Below are 13829 nucleotides of genomic sequence, written 5' to 3' on the forward strand. Positions count from 1 at the left end.
AGGTACCAGTGATATGTTAGGCAGTTTTGATTAGCTGTTGTAAAGCCTTCCTGTCTGCCTCAGTACTGTGCATGTTAGGATGGTCTCTGCTGGCATCTGTACTAGGTCGTGAGTACTGATGTGCAGCTGTCTTCAGCCTCCTCAGAAAGTAGAGATGTCGATGAGCTTTCTTGATTGTGCATTCGTTTTCTGGGACCATGAGAGGTTGTGTGAGATGTACGCTCCCAGGAGTTTGAAAGTGCCTGCAGTTATCACTGTTGTGCTGCCAATGTAAAGAAGAGGCTGAATGCTGCAGGTTGCAATGTGTGTTAATAATTTGGACCTAACTTAAGTACTGAATGTAAGACGAGGGAGGTCGTGAGGTTGTGCCAGAACTGTACACAACACACAGGCAGCAGTTTCAAGATGCCTATTGGGCCAATGTTCATCCCCCAACCTCATTATGGCAAATCAGAACACCCTGCTGTGCTTCCTCTCCCTATACTGAAACAGTAGCTGAAATGGGAGGATCCAGTGCAGAAAGTCATTCAGCACTGGTTTGAATAAATAGATGAACTAACTACATGACTGCTTTAAGTCAATAGATTGGTTTTTGTTCAAAGACTCAGCAGCCAGCCTAAGTGATAAACAAGAGTGTCAAAGGTTATGGGGAGAAGGCAAGAGACTGGAGTTGAGAGGGAAAATAAATCAGCTGTGAACAAATGGAGGAGCAGACTCAATTGGCCAAATGGCCTAATTCCGCTTTTACCATTTACGGTCTTATGAGTATGTCACCACCATCACTAACTTTATCATCAAGTGTGGTAAGGACTGTGTACCACAGAGGACAGTCCGGGTGTTCCCAAACCTGATAACACAGATAAATCAGGATATTCACTCCCTGCTGAAGTCTAAGATTTCAGCATTTAAATCAGGTGAACTGACGTTTACAAGAAATCAAGATCTGGTCTCTGTGAAGCTTCTAGGGACTTATTCACTTTGATTTTGTTTAACCTAGTACTATGTCAATGCACTGTTGTAATGAATTGATCTATGTGAATAATACCCAAGATAAGCTTTTCACTCTACCTTGGTACATGTGGCAATGACTAACTTACCAGTACTCTTCACCATGTTACAGTAAATTGATGGGGGGGGGGGGGTGCAAAGAATATTAACGAAGATGTTGCCATGATTGGAATGTAGTAGTGCCTATAAAAAGTATGCACCTCCTTGGAAATTTTCAAGTTTTATTGTTTTACAACATTAAATCACAGTGGATTTAATTTGACTTTTTTTGATCAACAGGAAAAGACTCGATGTCAAAGTGGAAAAAAAAGATCTCTACGAAGTGATCTAAATTAATTACAAATGTAAAGCACAAAATAATTGATTCCATAAGTATTCACCCCCTTTAATATGACACACCAAATCATCACTGGTGCAGGCAATTGGTTTTAGAAGTCACATAATTGGTTAAGTGGAGATCACCTGTGTGCAGTGAAGCTGTTTCAATTGATTGTAGTAAAATACACCTGTCTGGAAAGTCCATTTGCTGGTGAGTCAGTATCCTAGCAAAAACTACACCATGAAGATAAAAGAACACTCCAAGCAACTCTGTGAAAAGGTTATTGAAAAACATGAGGTGGGAGATGGATACAAGAGAATTTCCAAGTTTCTGAATATCCCTTGGAGTACAGTTAAATCAATCATCAAGAAATGGAAACAATATGACACAGCTGTAAAGCTGCCTAGAGCAGCTGTCCTCAAAAACTGAGTGACCGTACAAGAAAGGGACTAATGAGGGAGGCCGCCAAGAGACCGGTGACAACTCTGGAAGACTTTCAAGCTTCAGTGGCTGAGATGGGAGAGACTGAATAAAACAACTGTTGCCTGGGTGTTTCACCAGCTTTATGGGAGAGTGGTAAAGAGAAAGCGAAAAAAAGTGCATAAAATCTCAACTAGAGTTTGCAAGATGGCATGTGGAAGACTCTGAAGTCAGCTGTAAGAAGGTTTTATTGTCTGATGAAACCAAAATTGAGCTTTTAGGCCATCAGACTAAACACTGTTTGGCATAAGCCAAATACTGTACACTGTAAATCATCAAAAACACATCATCTCTACTGTAAAGCATGTGATGGCTGCATCATGCTGTGGAAATGTTTCATTGTAGCAGGCCCTGGAAGGCTTGTGAAGGTAGTGGGTAAAATGAATGCAGTAAAATACAGGGACAGCCTGGACAAAAACCTGATGCCATCTGCAAGAGAACTGTGACCTGGGAGAAGATTTGTTTACCAGCAAGACAACACCCCCAAGCATAAAGCCAAAGCTACACAGGAATGGCTTAAAAACAATGAAGTTAATGCCCTGGAGTGGTGAAGTCAGAGTCCAGAACACAATCCAATTGAGAATTTGTGGCTGGACTTGAAAAGGGTTGTTCACTCACAATCCCCAAACAATCTGACAGAGCTTGAGCAGTTTTGTAAAGGAGAATGGGGGGAAATTGCAGTATCCAGATATGCAAAGCTAATAGAGACCTATCCTCATAGACTTAAAGCTGTAATTGCTGCCAAAGGTGCATCTACTAAATACTGACTTGAAGGGGGTGAGTAATTATGCAATCAATTGTGTTGTTTTATAATTGTAACAAATTTACACCAATTTGTAGAAATTTGTTTTCACTTTGACATGAGAGTTTCTTTTCTGTTGATCAGTGTCAAAAAAGCCAAATTAAATCCATTGTGATTCAATGTTGTGAAACAATAAAACATGAAAACTTTCAATGGTGGGGGGGGGGGTTAATACTTTTTATAGGCACTATAGCTATAAATAATTAATGGATAAACTAGAGTTACACACTCATGGTGGAGAAACTGAGCAAGTTAGGCAGTATCAATGTAGGGAAATAAACAGTCAATGTTTTGGACCAAGACACTTGAACAGGAGTGGGAAGGATAGGGGATGAAGTCAGAATCACTTACTGCTGCTCCTCTGTTCTCTTCTGTGCCTTCTACTCATCTCCCTTCCCCTTCACCTGATCTCATCTATCATCTGCCAGCTTGTTCTCCTTCCTCTCCCTCCACTTTATTACTTGAGACATCTTATGAGCATGGTGTATTACTTGAGGGGGAGACTTGGAGGTGATGTTATTCTCATACATGATATACTATTGTAGTGTAGGTAATGACATTAAGATATGCTATTGGAATAGGCTTGATGAGTAACTGCAAGTATTTGTAAATTTTATACACTATTGTTGGTGGAGGTAGTGAATATTTAAGACCTGGATTAATAGCTCATAGAGATGAGTTCAAAAGCTAACATGGCATTTCTGTAATTGAAATTCAGTTAATAAGTAATTTGGTAATTATCACAAAACTATTGCATCACAAAATAAAACTCTGGTTCATTATGGATGTCAGGCATTATATCTTCTATCTTTACTAGGTCTTGTCAATATGTCATTTGGATCTTTACTGGATCTTACCAATGATGTCACTTGTTATTTATTCATTTTTCAGAATCTGGGTGTTACTGACAAGACCAGTATTTATTGCTCATCCTAAAATGCCCTTGGGAAGATCATGGTGAGTCACCTTCATAGAGTGCTGCTGCCCTTCTGGTGAAGGGTCTCTGACAGTGCTACTGCTGAGAGACTTCCATGATTTAACCCATCATCATTAAAAGTGATGAAGAAAGAATGGTGACATTTTCAAGTCAGATGATGGGCAGCATGGAAACACCATCTCTTCCAGGTTCCTCTCCGTGTGTCTTCTGCCCTTAACCTCTTTGTTGGACTCCTTTAATACTTTCTAAAATGCCTGAATAAGCCACTCAGTTGTACCAAAAGCTCTTCATAAAGTTTTTGGTACAACCCAGAACTGACCAGGATACTGAATTCGTATATAGGAAAAGAAAACCCTACAAAGTTTGTCTTACAAACCTCTGGCAACTGGTGTCTAAGATGTGTGAGCTGCTCCATTGACTGATCAAGAAACAGCCTGAACATTTTATACCTGGCAGACAATGTGTCAGATTTCTTCATCATAACCCCTGGTTAGACCAGAGGGACAATATAATTGTATACAAGAATGAAAATAAACATCTGGAAGTTGTGAGGAGTGATTCCAGAGCTAAGATGAAGATTTTACCAGCGCTCAGGTAAAATCTGGACATGTCCAGATTTCCAACTGTCTTCCCTTAGCTGAAAAGTCAGTGTATCTCCACTTTGAACAATGAGACCAGAAGAGACTAATCAGTCCCCGAGTCTTCTCCATCATTCAATAAGATCATTATATATCATTCTAAATGGGTAGCCTCTTACATTCCCACATGAAACTCCATCTTGCAATGTCTTATCCATTTACTTAACCAATCTACATTCTCTGTCCTCTTCATTACTTGATAGCCCATTTTCATATCTACTAGCCCTATTCCCATGCACTTTTATCTAGTACTGTAATCTTTTGGCTTTTAATCAAATGCCTTTTGGAAATTGAATACACTCCTGATTTCCCCTTTAATCTACCCTGTTTGTTACATTATCAAAGAACAATGACATATGTCAAACATATTCATCTTATACTATTTTGATTCTGCTTGATTGTTATATGAATTTCTAAATGTCCCCTCATTTACTGCCCTATTAATTGATTCCTGCATTTTCCAAGTAAATAGTATTAGGCTAACTGACCATAGTTTCCTGCTTCCCGTATTTCCCCTTATTGATTTGTGAATTTATGTATTCCACTCTTCTGGGATCGTGGAGGGATCCCAGAACTTCCAGAAGCATAATTCCACTATCTGTGACCATTTCCTTTAAGGCTCAGTATGCAGGTTATGAGGTCTGGGGACCATACTAGCCATTAAAACATTAAGAAAAAAGGAGTGCAGTGGATTTTGGTTTATTTGCCATTTGTTCATTGGGGCAATGCTTATTTGGGCCAACTTTTTTAAAAAAAAAACTAATTAAGAAAATGGCTGGGATTCCTTTTGATAATTTGGGACTCTATGCCACTTAACTGGGGCAGGAGACCAAAACTGATTCCAAAAGGCATTTGATTAAAAGCCAAAAGAACACTGCAGCATATGCTAGAAATTCCTCTATTAGGAACAGATCTATAGTTTTATAATACTGCAGTGGTATTGATAGTGTTCTATTTTGTTCTGTATTTCATTTAAATACATGTTACTTAGTTAAATGGTAGTTTGCCTTTTTTATATACCTTTTTAACAATTTCCTTGAAACTTTGGCTAATTGGGGCAGTTGCTTAATTGGCTAAAATGGACCCAGCCTGATGTGTTCCAATTAACTGCAATCCACTGTGCTGTGCAACACTTGTAATAAAAAAAACACAAAGTAGTAATGTGCTCTGGGTGAAGTACCACAATATCTATCAGCAAATGTAGATTGATAGCACCATCATTGATTGAGTAGGCCGAATCCTGAAGGAAGTATTGACAATCTGCCTCTTCAGCGGGTAAGGAATTAACTAATCAAAGAGATGAGCATACTTGATCTGGTCCCTCATTAATCTCCTTCAGGCATATACATCTCTCCATTATAGTAACAGAAGTAACCATGGAACTATCCATGTCAGGACAAAGTCCAATACTCATATTCGGGACATTCTCTATCATATTGTTGGCACAATTTAGCATTATAAACATCATAGACTTGGGAAGAGCTTAAAACTGTGCAGCCAGGGAGTGCATCACTAGAATTTAAAACCCTCCATGGCCTGACACTTCACATCCTGAGGGGTGTTAAAATCAAATAAGGAGATCATCATTAGCTAAACGAGAACACACAGGCATTTTCCACTTTATCCCCATTAACCCAGTCTTTTGATGCTATGCTTAACCAAATGCTCCCTCGATGTCGGGAAAGTGGCTTTCAGATCAGATCTAGGAATTTAGCTGTTTGGTCCATAGTTGGATTACATAGCTATAAAGAAAATCTTGAAAAAGCTCGGGTAAAACTGAGTAAATGAGCACCAAGTAGAAAATAATCCAATGGTTGTAGTCTTAAAGGAAGGTGGTAACAGTTGTTGAAATCCAACTCTCAGGCCATTGCCTTGTGACATCTCCTGAACCCATCCATCAGTGGTTGTCCTGATATCAGAAATATGATGATTTCTAATTGCATAAAGTTAATTTCATTCAGCAACTCACCACTTGAGGTAAAATCAAAACAAATTGAGGCATAGTTTCTAAAATGACAAGTATTGGGCTTGCCTCAAATATGCCACATAATCACCATCTACAATGAGAAAGTTTAATCATCCATTCTTATTATGGAGTGGTATTTCTATGCCTACACTTTACAATCAGTACACCAGGAACCATCATTAATCGGAATCTTGAATGAACCAGCCACATTAAAAATATAGTTGTAAGAATAGGTCTGAGCTAGCTCATATCTATGAGTGAATGTCTGTTGTCCATACTTGACAAAACTTTGCCAGTATCTGCAGGGCTCAGGAGTGTGACAAAATACTCATCTGGATAAACCCAGCTTCATGAATTCTCACGGATCTGGGGCAAAGCAGTCTGCTTGATTATAACCCCTTTGATCAACGTAATCACGGATTCTCTCCATAACTGGTGCACTATGACTGCTAAGTTTAGCATTTGCAAACTATGCTGCAGTTACTTGTCTATTCTCCTCTCCCTGCACCACCTCCTATTTACAATCTCAACCCCCAAGAAGGGCAGTTCCATGTTTCCCTTCTGATCACGTACCATTCTCACTTGAAAATATATTGCTATTTTTTCTATGTTGTTGGATTCAAATCCAGAAACACTCATACTTATAGTATTATGGGACTAACTTCACCAGAGGAAGGCAGTGGGTCAAGAAGGTGGTTCACCACCCCATTTCAAGGGCAGTTGAATAGATAGCAAGACTTGCATCCTGAGGGGGAAAAACTCATTTTTAGGGATTCTTGTGAAGGATTCTTAACCAGTTTCTTTTTACCTAATTTTTTTTTTCAGTATCTGCTGATCATTGATACTGTTCAGCTCAGCTCTGACACTAGTCATCATTATTTCTTATGGAACTTGTGGAAAATTGAAGATGGATAAATTGAAGAACAGACTGATGATACACACTTAGTCTGTTCTCCATGTGTCAAGCACTGTGTCTTCCTTACACCTAATAAGAATGAATTCAACCATTCATATATATACATGGTAAGTGACATACATTTAAATTTCACGCAAGTGTGTTTCTCTTGTGGAAGTGGAATAACTGTTTCAATTTCTTCAATTGATTAACTTCGTCTTACAAATTTTGAAATTCTGAAACTGAGTTGCACAGCTTATTATTTTGGTGTTACCAGTTAAATTCAATCAACATTGCTAAATAAATTGCATATTTTTTGGATGAAAAATAATTAAAAGTATGCATTCTGGGATTAACTATATTATGCCTGGTTCCTTTATGTACTGTAAGAGTTGCACGTCAATCTTCAAGTTTGAAAATACTTGAGATTGATTATAGTCAACACTTCTGTTAACTTTTTAGTATTTGCATTGTGTGGAATGGTGTTATGGCTACTGATCAATCTTCAATGTTTTCCATTGGATTAGATAAATAATACTGTAAATGCCTTGAAAAGGAAGAGTATGTTTGATGAACAGTTATTTCTTGACTGTTCTGATTATCATTATGATGACTTTAGCAGATCAATTAGCATGGAAGTACCTTTTTGTTGATGATTCTTTAAGTGCAGAGTAAAGGATGTACCAGTTGTGAAGTATTCAGTACTGAACTCAAATTGACTTTCAGGAGTACTATCTTGTGAAGAATTAAGATTTTGAAACTTGTGCTGTATAATATATATTTTCTCTGCTGCTTTAGTACAACATAATTTGCTTGAAATGATTATTACCTTTCAAGTTGAGTTCTGATTTGGTCCTGACGTGCTACCTGCTGTGATGCTTGTATAAAATTTAAATGATTTTGTAAGTTAGATAATACATTTAATTATTAAAGATTAAAACAAAATAAATAAAACACAATTACTTTATCTATTTTAGCCTAATCTTCAGGTTAGGAATCCCAATTCAGATGATGGGGTGGGGAGGGGGGGTGGGATTAATGTCTTACATTAGGTCGGGCTGACAGATCTGAGAGAGAGATTTCACAGCAAAATAGAGTTTCAGGAAACTGAAAGAGAAGACTCTTTACACATTATTAAATATTTTATGACCAGTACTATTTCTGGTTCAAGAGCATGCTGCCCTAAAACCTGGTCTAAAATGTTGGTCTTTATGAATGAAAACAGTGGTATTGCCTGTTGAGTTGAAACAAATCCAGGACTTCTACAGAGGCATTGTCATATGTTGAAGTTGTAAACTACTGTGCTCATTTTCTGTTTGACTATTTGGAAATCCCAATCATGCAGTCTCTGTGTTGATTGCTTACCTTATTTCTAGATTTTCTGACAAATTTTGTAAAAATACTTCTTACCAATAGTAATTTTCCTTTTCTTCCAGTTTCCTGCCTTCTCTAAATACCTTCTTAACACAATTGTTAACCCCCAAACAATAACTTTTGCTTATGCCATTAGAGAGAAGTAGAGATTAAAGAGTTTAAAGACAGAATTCCAGAGCACAGATCTTTGTCAAAAGGTATGAGCATCAGAAGTGGGCAGATCTAGAGGGATACCAAATAGTTTGGTAGTATGGTAATGAAAAAGGAATGGGAAAATCCATGGAGTGATGTGATCACATGGATTTCAATTCTAAATTTTAGCTTTTGGTGTGCTGGGAGCAAACAAGATGGGTATATGTATCTTGATGTGAATTAGGATATAGCAGCAGAATTTTGGATGAACTGACATGGATTGTAGGAAATGGATACAGACCAGAAGAGTACTCAAAGACTCAATTCTGGAAGAAATAACAGTGGCAAATTATTTGAGATATTGACTCAATCAATCTATTTCAGCTGGAGCTGAACTATTGGCGGCCCATCAGTTACAAGTGCCTGACTTGTATACACCCTACATAGAAAGGAGTTCCCACCATATTATTACATTGAGAAGTCCTATGAACAGTAGAACCAATTTCCCCTTTTGCTCTACTTTTAGTAATTATTTCTTATAAATCTTCTGTGCTTTGATGCCATTCCATTGTGGAAGTGAAGTGAGTGAGGGCCTCTGTCGGTCAAGTTGACCATAGACATTGCGTAGTAGCTGTCTAGATATGCAAGCCCAGGCAGTACAATATGGAGAGCAAGCTGTTGTCCATGCAGCAAGCTCACCCTCTCCACGCATCTGATGAACCCAAAAGAATGGCAGAGACCAATGCAGATTGGTACCCAGCAGCATGGCAAGAGTTGGCAGTCAACAGTGAACTCAATGTAGGATTGCCTTCGGGAATCCAGCTCTGGATTTTTTTCTTTCAGGGTTTACTCCCAAAGCCTTCCCTTTGAGTGGGTATAGCCGCAAGGCAGCAGAGGTTTGAGTTCTGAGTTTTCCTTCTCCTAGATGAGCTGCCAACCATGGCTGATGAGCCCCATCTGCCCGAAACATCAGTAACCCTCCTTTGCCCCTTCTCCTGTCAGTAGAAATGGTTCTTTCAGGTTTAGTAGCTGAGCCACACATGAAGGCCAGGAGCTGGACTTGATTGTCAGAGGCTATTTGAGGTGCATGCCATTGGGAACATATTATAGGTAGTGGGTGCCTGATCCCCTTACTACCCCTGGCTAAAATAAACTTAAGGTTACCATATCAAGTGATTTAATTTTTGTGTAATTTTTAACTTGCAGCTTTTTACTTGGGGATAGATAAGGTTCAGGAAAGATGGCAGGGATATTTGAGGTGACATTCTTTGACCATGAAGAGTAATAGCAGATCAGACATGGGTAATAATTTGTGCTGGCAAAGGCTTATTTGTAGGAGCGGGTGATGGAGGCAAGTTTGAAAGTAGCATAATGAAAGGGTACCTTTTACAATATTGGCATATGTGATCATTGGAAGGTAATTTAATTGGTCTGTGGTTTGTTGGGAATAGAAGGTAGTCCTTGCAAACAAGATGAGGTTGAAGTGGATATTATAGAAGATAGTAGGAAAATGTATTAATTCAGCTTTGAGAGAAGTGGAGTTCATGGGGAAATGTTTCGTTCGTGCATTAGGGTAAAGGAAAGCTGAAGCAGAGGTTTTTTTTAATAAGATAATCTTGCCATTAGGGACAAAAATGTCTGAGGCCATTTAAGACAAATGATTGAGGGGGTAGATGAATGTGGATGGTGATGTGTATGTGTGGATGACAGGAAGTAAACTGATAAGAGGGACAAGTGAATTAAGTTGGAACTTGAAGTTTCCAAGAATAATTTGTCTCTGTGCAGTGGATAAGAAAAATTGAGGGTATATTTTTATGGAAAACTTAATTTAGGTCCTGTGTATTCATTAATCAAAGTGGAGTTGGCCACGTTTCAGCGTTTTCCCTCAGGTTTTACCTTCCCAGTATGACTGCGCAAGTATCTTGCTCAAAGAAAGTCCAGAAAAATAAATATCTATACCACTATTATTGACATGTTTCACTTTTTTTCTGAGGCCTAATGCTTTTCTTCTGGAAGTTTGTCTCAATTTTTCAATAAATCTATGGAAGCTGATACTCATCGCACTCTGTAATTTTCTTTTGTATGCTTTCACTAATTGTGATTTACAATTAAATGTAAGCTATTCAAACAGATCAATGAAAGGACTAGAATAATGCCTGAAAGAATAAAGAGGAGAAACACAAGCACATAGTCCCTGCTAGGCATAGCTGCCTAGGAATTCATTATTGGCTCACATTACAGCATTAGTTCATCTCTTATAATTGAATGCAGTAATAAAGGTGCAAAATCTAGTTTAGTTCCAATCATTATTAGTAATTAGTTTATCATTGTCACACTTAAAGAGATGCTCTAAAAACCTTTTGTCTTCATGACATCCACACAGGTCATTTCATATCGAAGTACATCGAGATGGCACAAAAGAAAAACAATCAGAATGCAGAATACAGCTGTTACAGGAAAAAGTGCAGTTCATGAATACAAATTCAAGGGTCATAATGTAGATTGTGAGATCAAGAGTTCAATTTTTTTTTCTTTTTTATATTGTAGAAGCAGTTTGTTCAGGATCCTGTTACCGCAGGTTAGAAGCTGTCTTTGAATCCAGTGGTATGTGTTCTCAGGCTTCTTCCATCTTCTGCCAAATGGGTGAGGGGAAGAAAAGAGAATGACCAGGGAGAACGGGGTTCTTGATGATGTTGGCTGCTTTCCTGAGGAAATAGGAAGTGTAGACAGAGTTAATGAAGGGGAGGCTGATTTTCATGATAGACTGGGCTGCATTGCCAACTCTGAAGCTTCTTGTTGTCTTGGCAGTGAGGTTGCCGTACCAAGCTGTGATGCATCTGGCTAAGATGGTTTCTATGGTGCATTTGTCCTACAAGTAATGGATTCTTATATTGATAAGAGGTGAGGATATGATTATAAAAATAAAAAAAAGTTATGGGCGCTGGAAATCTGAAACTTAAAAATAGAAAATGCTGGAGATGATCACCAGATCAGACATCATCTGTGAAAAGAAATTATCTTCCAAGGATCTATGACCTGAAAGGTTGACTCTGTGCTTCTCTTCACAACACTGGACCTGGTGAGGCATTTCCAGCTTTTTCTGAGGATATTTTTGTCTCAGCCTTGCCCTTCTTCCAGAGTTTTTTTTTCTCTTCTCCTTTCCTCTTTTCCTCTCTCGCCGTCTCCACTCCTTCATGAATGATTGTTGAATAAGGTCCACGGGTGAAGTTCTAAAAGTTTGTTCCCAGTGATGTGGTAATTCCTTCATAGATCTATGGCCTTAATATGCAAATATTTGTTAAATTGCTGTCTGTTGGATAAAATGTGGTGTGATGTACTGATCAGTTTTTTAAAAAGCTGTTTATTTCTAATGTAAAGATTGAAGAAAAATTCCAAAGTTAATACTGTTCCATGACAATTCTGCCTGAAAATGGGGCAACCTTGCTGTGTGTTTTGCTGCGTTATATAATCTGAACAACTCAGTATTTAAACTAATCATAGGCATCAAGCAATTATTTGCAATTTAACATTACTTCAGCTGAAGTAACTTATTTACTCCTAATTAATTGAAACAAATTGTGCATGTATATAATTCAAGATTACCTCTTATTCTGTATTTTTTCCTCACATAATAAACAGAATGATCCATTTCAGCAGATTTAGAAATAGAATGTAAATAGAAAAACAGAAAATTTAGTGGAATGATTGTCACTTTCAACCCGGATTACTTGTGTTTATTCTCTTCATCAAGGAACTGTTTTCAAATATTTCTTGTGCAAGTATTATTGTTTTGAGTCATAATTTATAAAATCCATTATAGCTTTAAATGGACACTTTGTTAAACCAAAATGTTGCTTTCCTTCGTGAAGCTACTCCTTTCCTCAAATCACTGACTCTTGTATATGATCCTACAAAATATCAACTGACTGCCTATTGCTCATCTTTTAAAATTAGCAGATTTTTATTCTGTCTAATTCTAATATAACATTACAATTGTGATTTGAAAAAATAAAACATAATTTACGTCAAGAGAATGAAACTTGAAGATTTCCCTCCTATCTCAATTTTGATTGCCAGGGATGCTGATGCCAGATGTGTTTAAAGTACTGTTAGTTTATTCTGAGCTCTATCAAGGAAGATTTACCAAATAGTAGAGAAAATTATTCAACTATGTGCTCAAAGCTTTCTTGAAGTGGTTCGCCCCCCAGGGCCCTGGGAAATTTTGGTTCATGGCGATACAAACTAGTGAAGGAGCATGGTGGATTTTTAGGGAGAATCTCAAGGCCATTTGTCAGGATTGCAGAATCAGTTTTATTATCACTGACATATGTCATGAAACTTGTTTTGTGGCAGTACTATAATGCAATGCATAAAAAATTGCTGCAAGCTACAATAAGAAATATAAAAAATAAATCATGTATTTTAGTGGTATTGTTTTTTTTATTGTCACTTGTACCAAGATAGAGTGGAAAGCTTTTCTTGAACACTGTTCATACAGATCCCGTCATTGCACAGTGCACTAGGGTAAAACAAGGTAAACAATGTAAAATAATAACAATACAGAATAAAGTGTGAAAGCTACAGAGAAAGTGCAGTCCTATCATAAACAAGGGAAAATCTGCAGATGCTGGAAATCCAAGCAACACACACAAAATGTTGGAGGAACTCAGCAGGCCAGGCAGCATATACGGGAAAGAGTACAGTCGATATTTAGGGCCGAGACTCTTCATCAGGATTAGGAGAAAAAGATGAGTCAGAGTAAGAAAGTGCAGTGCAGGTAAACGATAGAGTGCACGATCATAACAAGATAGATTGTGTGATCAATTGGATGTAATTACCTCTACTCCCATGTGCCGTAATTTATTTAAGTAATCTGTGTGGTACCTAACTGAAGCCCTTTTCCGAAAGTGGAAATGTACCAGATTGATTGGTTCAGGCCTTCCCTGTTCTGCTCATTATGCCAACTATACCAAAAGATTTGTCAAATACAATTTCCTTTTCTTTAATAAAGAAGCTAGAATAGAACTTGAAGGGAATTAGGAGAGCCAGAAAGGATGATGAAAGGTCCATGGGGGGAGAAAAGGATTAAAGTCTCCATACATGTATCAAGAACAAGAGGATAATTAAGGAGGGGGTAGGATCACTCAAGGATAACAGAGGGAACATGTGCTTTGGAGGTGTAGGATATAGGCAAAGTTCTAAATGTGTAGTTCGTGTTTGTATTTACCAAGGAGAAGAACATGGAGGATGATGAAGTCAGTGTGGAGTGTGCTAATTT

At 37.9% G+C, this 13829-nt stretch overlaps 1 protein-coding gene across 3 annotated transcripts in view; it reads left to right on the forward strand.

Moving 5' to 3' along the window:
* The window catches only part of lrrc7 (leucine rich repeat containing 7), a 661225-nt gene that overhangs the window by 75616 nt on the left and 571780 nt on the right, over positions 1-13829 (forward strand). Inside the window, exon 1 of one of the 3 annotated variants that reach the window (XM_063064201.1) lies at positions 7087-7173. The exons of the other annotated variants lie outside the window; for them this stretch is intronic. The gene's annotated coding sequence lies outside the window, so the exon portion shown is untranslated. Of the gene's footprint in view, positions 1-7086; positions 7174-13829 lie in introns of those variants that run through there. 3 annotated transcript variants of the gene reach the window in all.

The sequence above is a fragment of the Mobula hypostoma genome, chromosome 12, assembly GCF_963921235.1.
Source record: "Mobula hypostoma chromosome 12, sMobHyp1.1, whole genome shotgun sequence".
NCBI lineage: Eukaryota > Metazoa > Chordata > Chondrichthyes > Myliobatiformes > Myliobatidae > Mobula > Mobula hypostoma.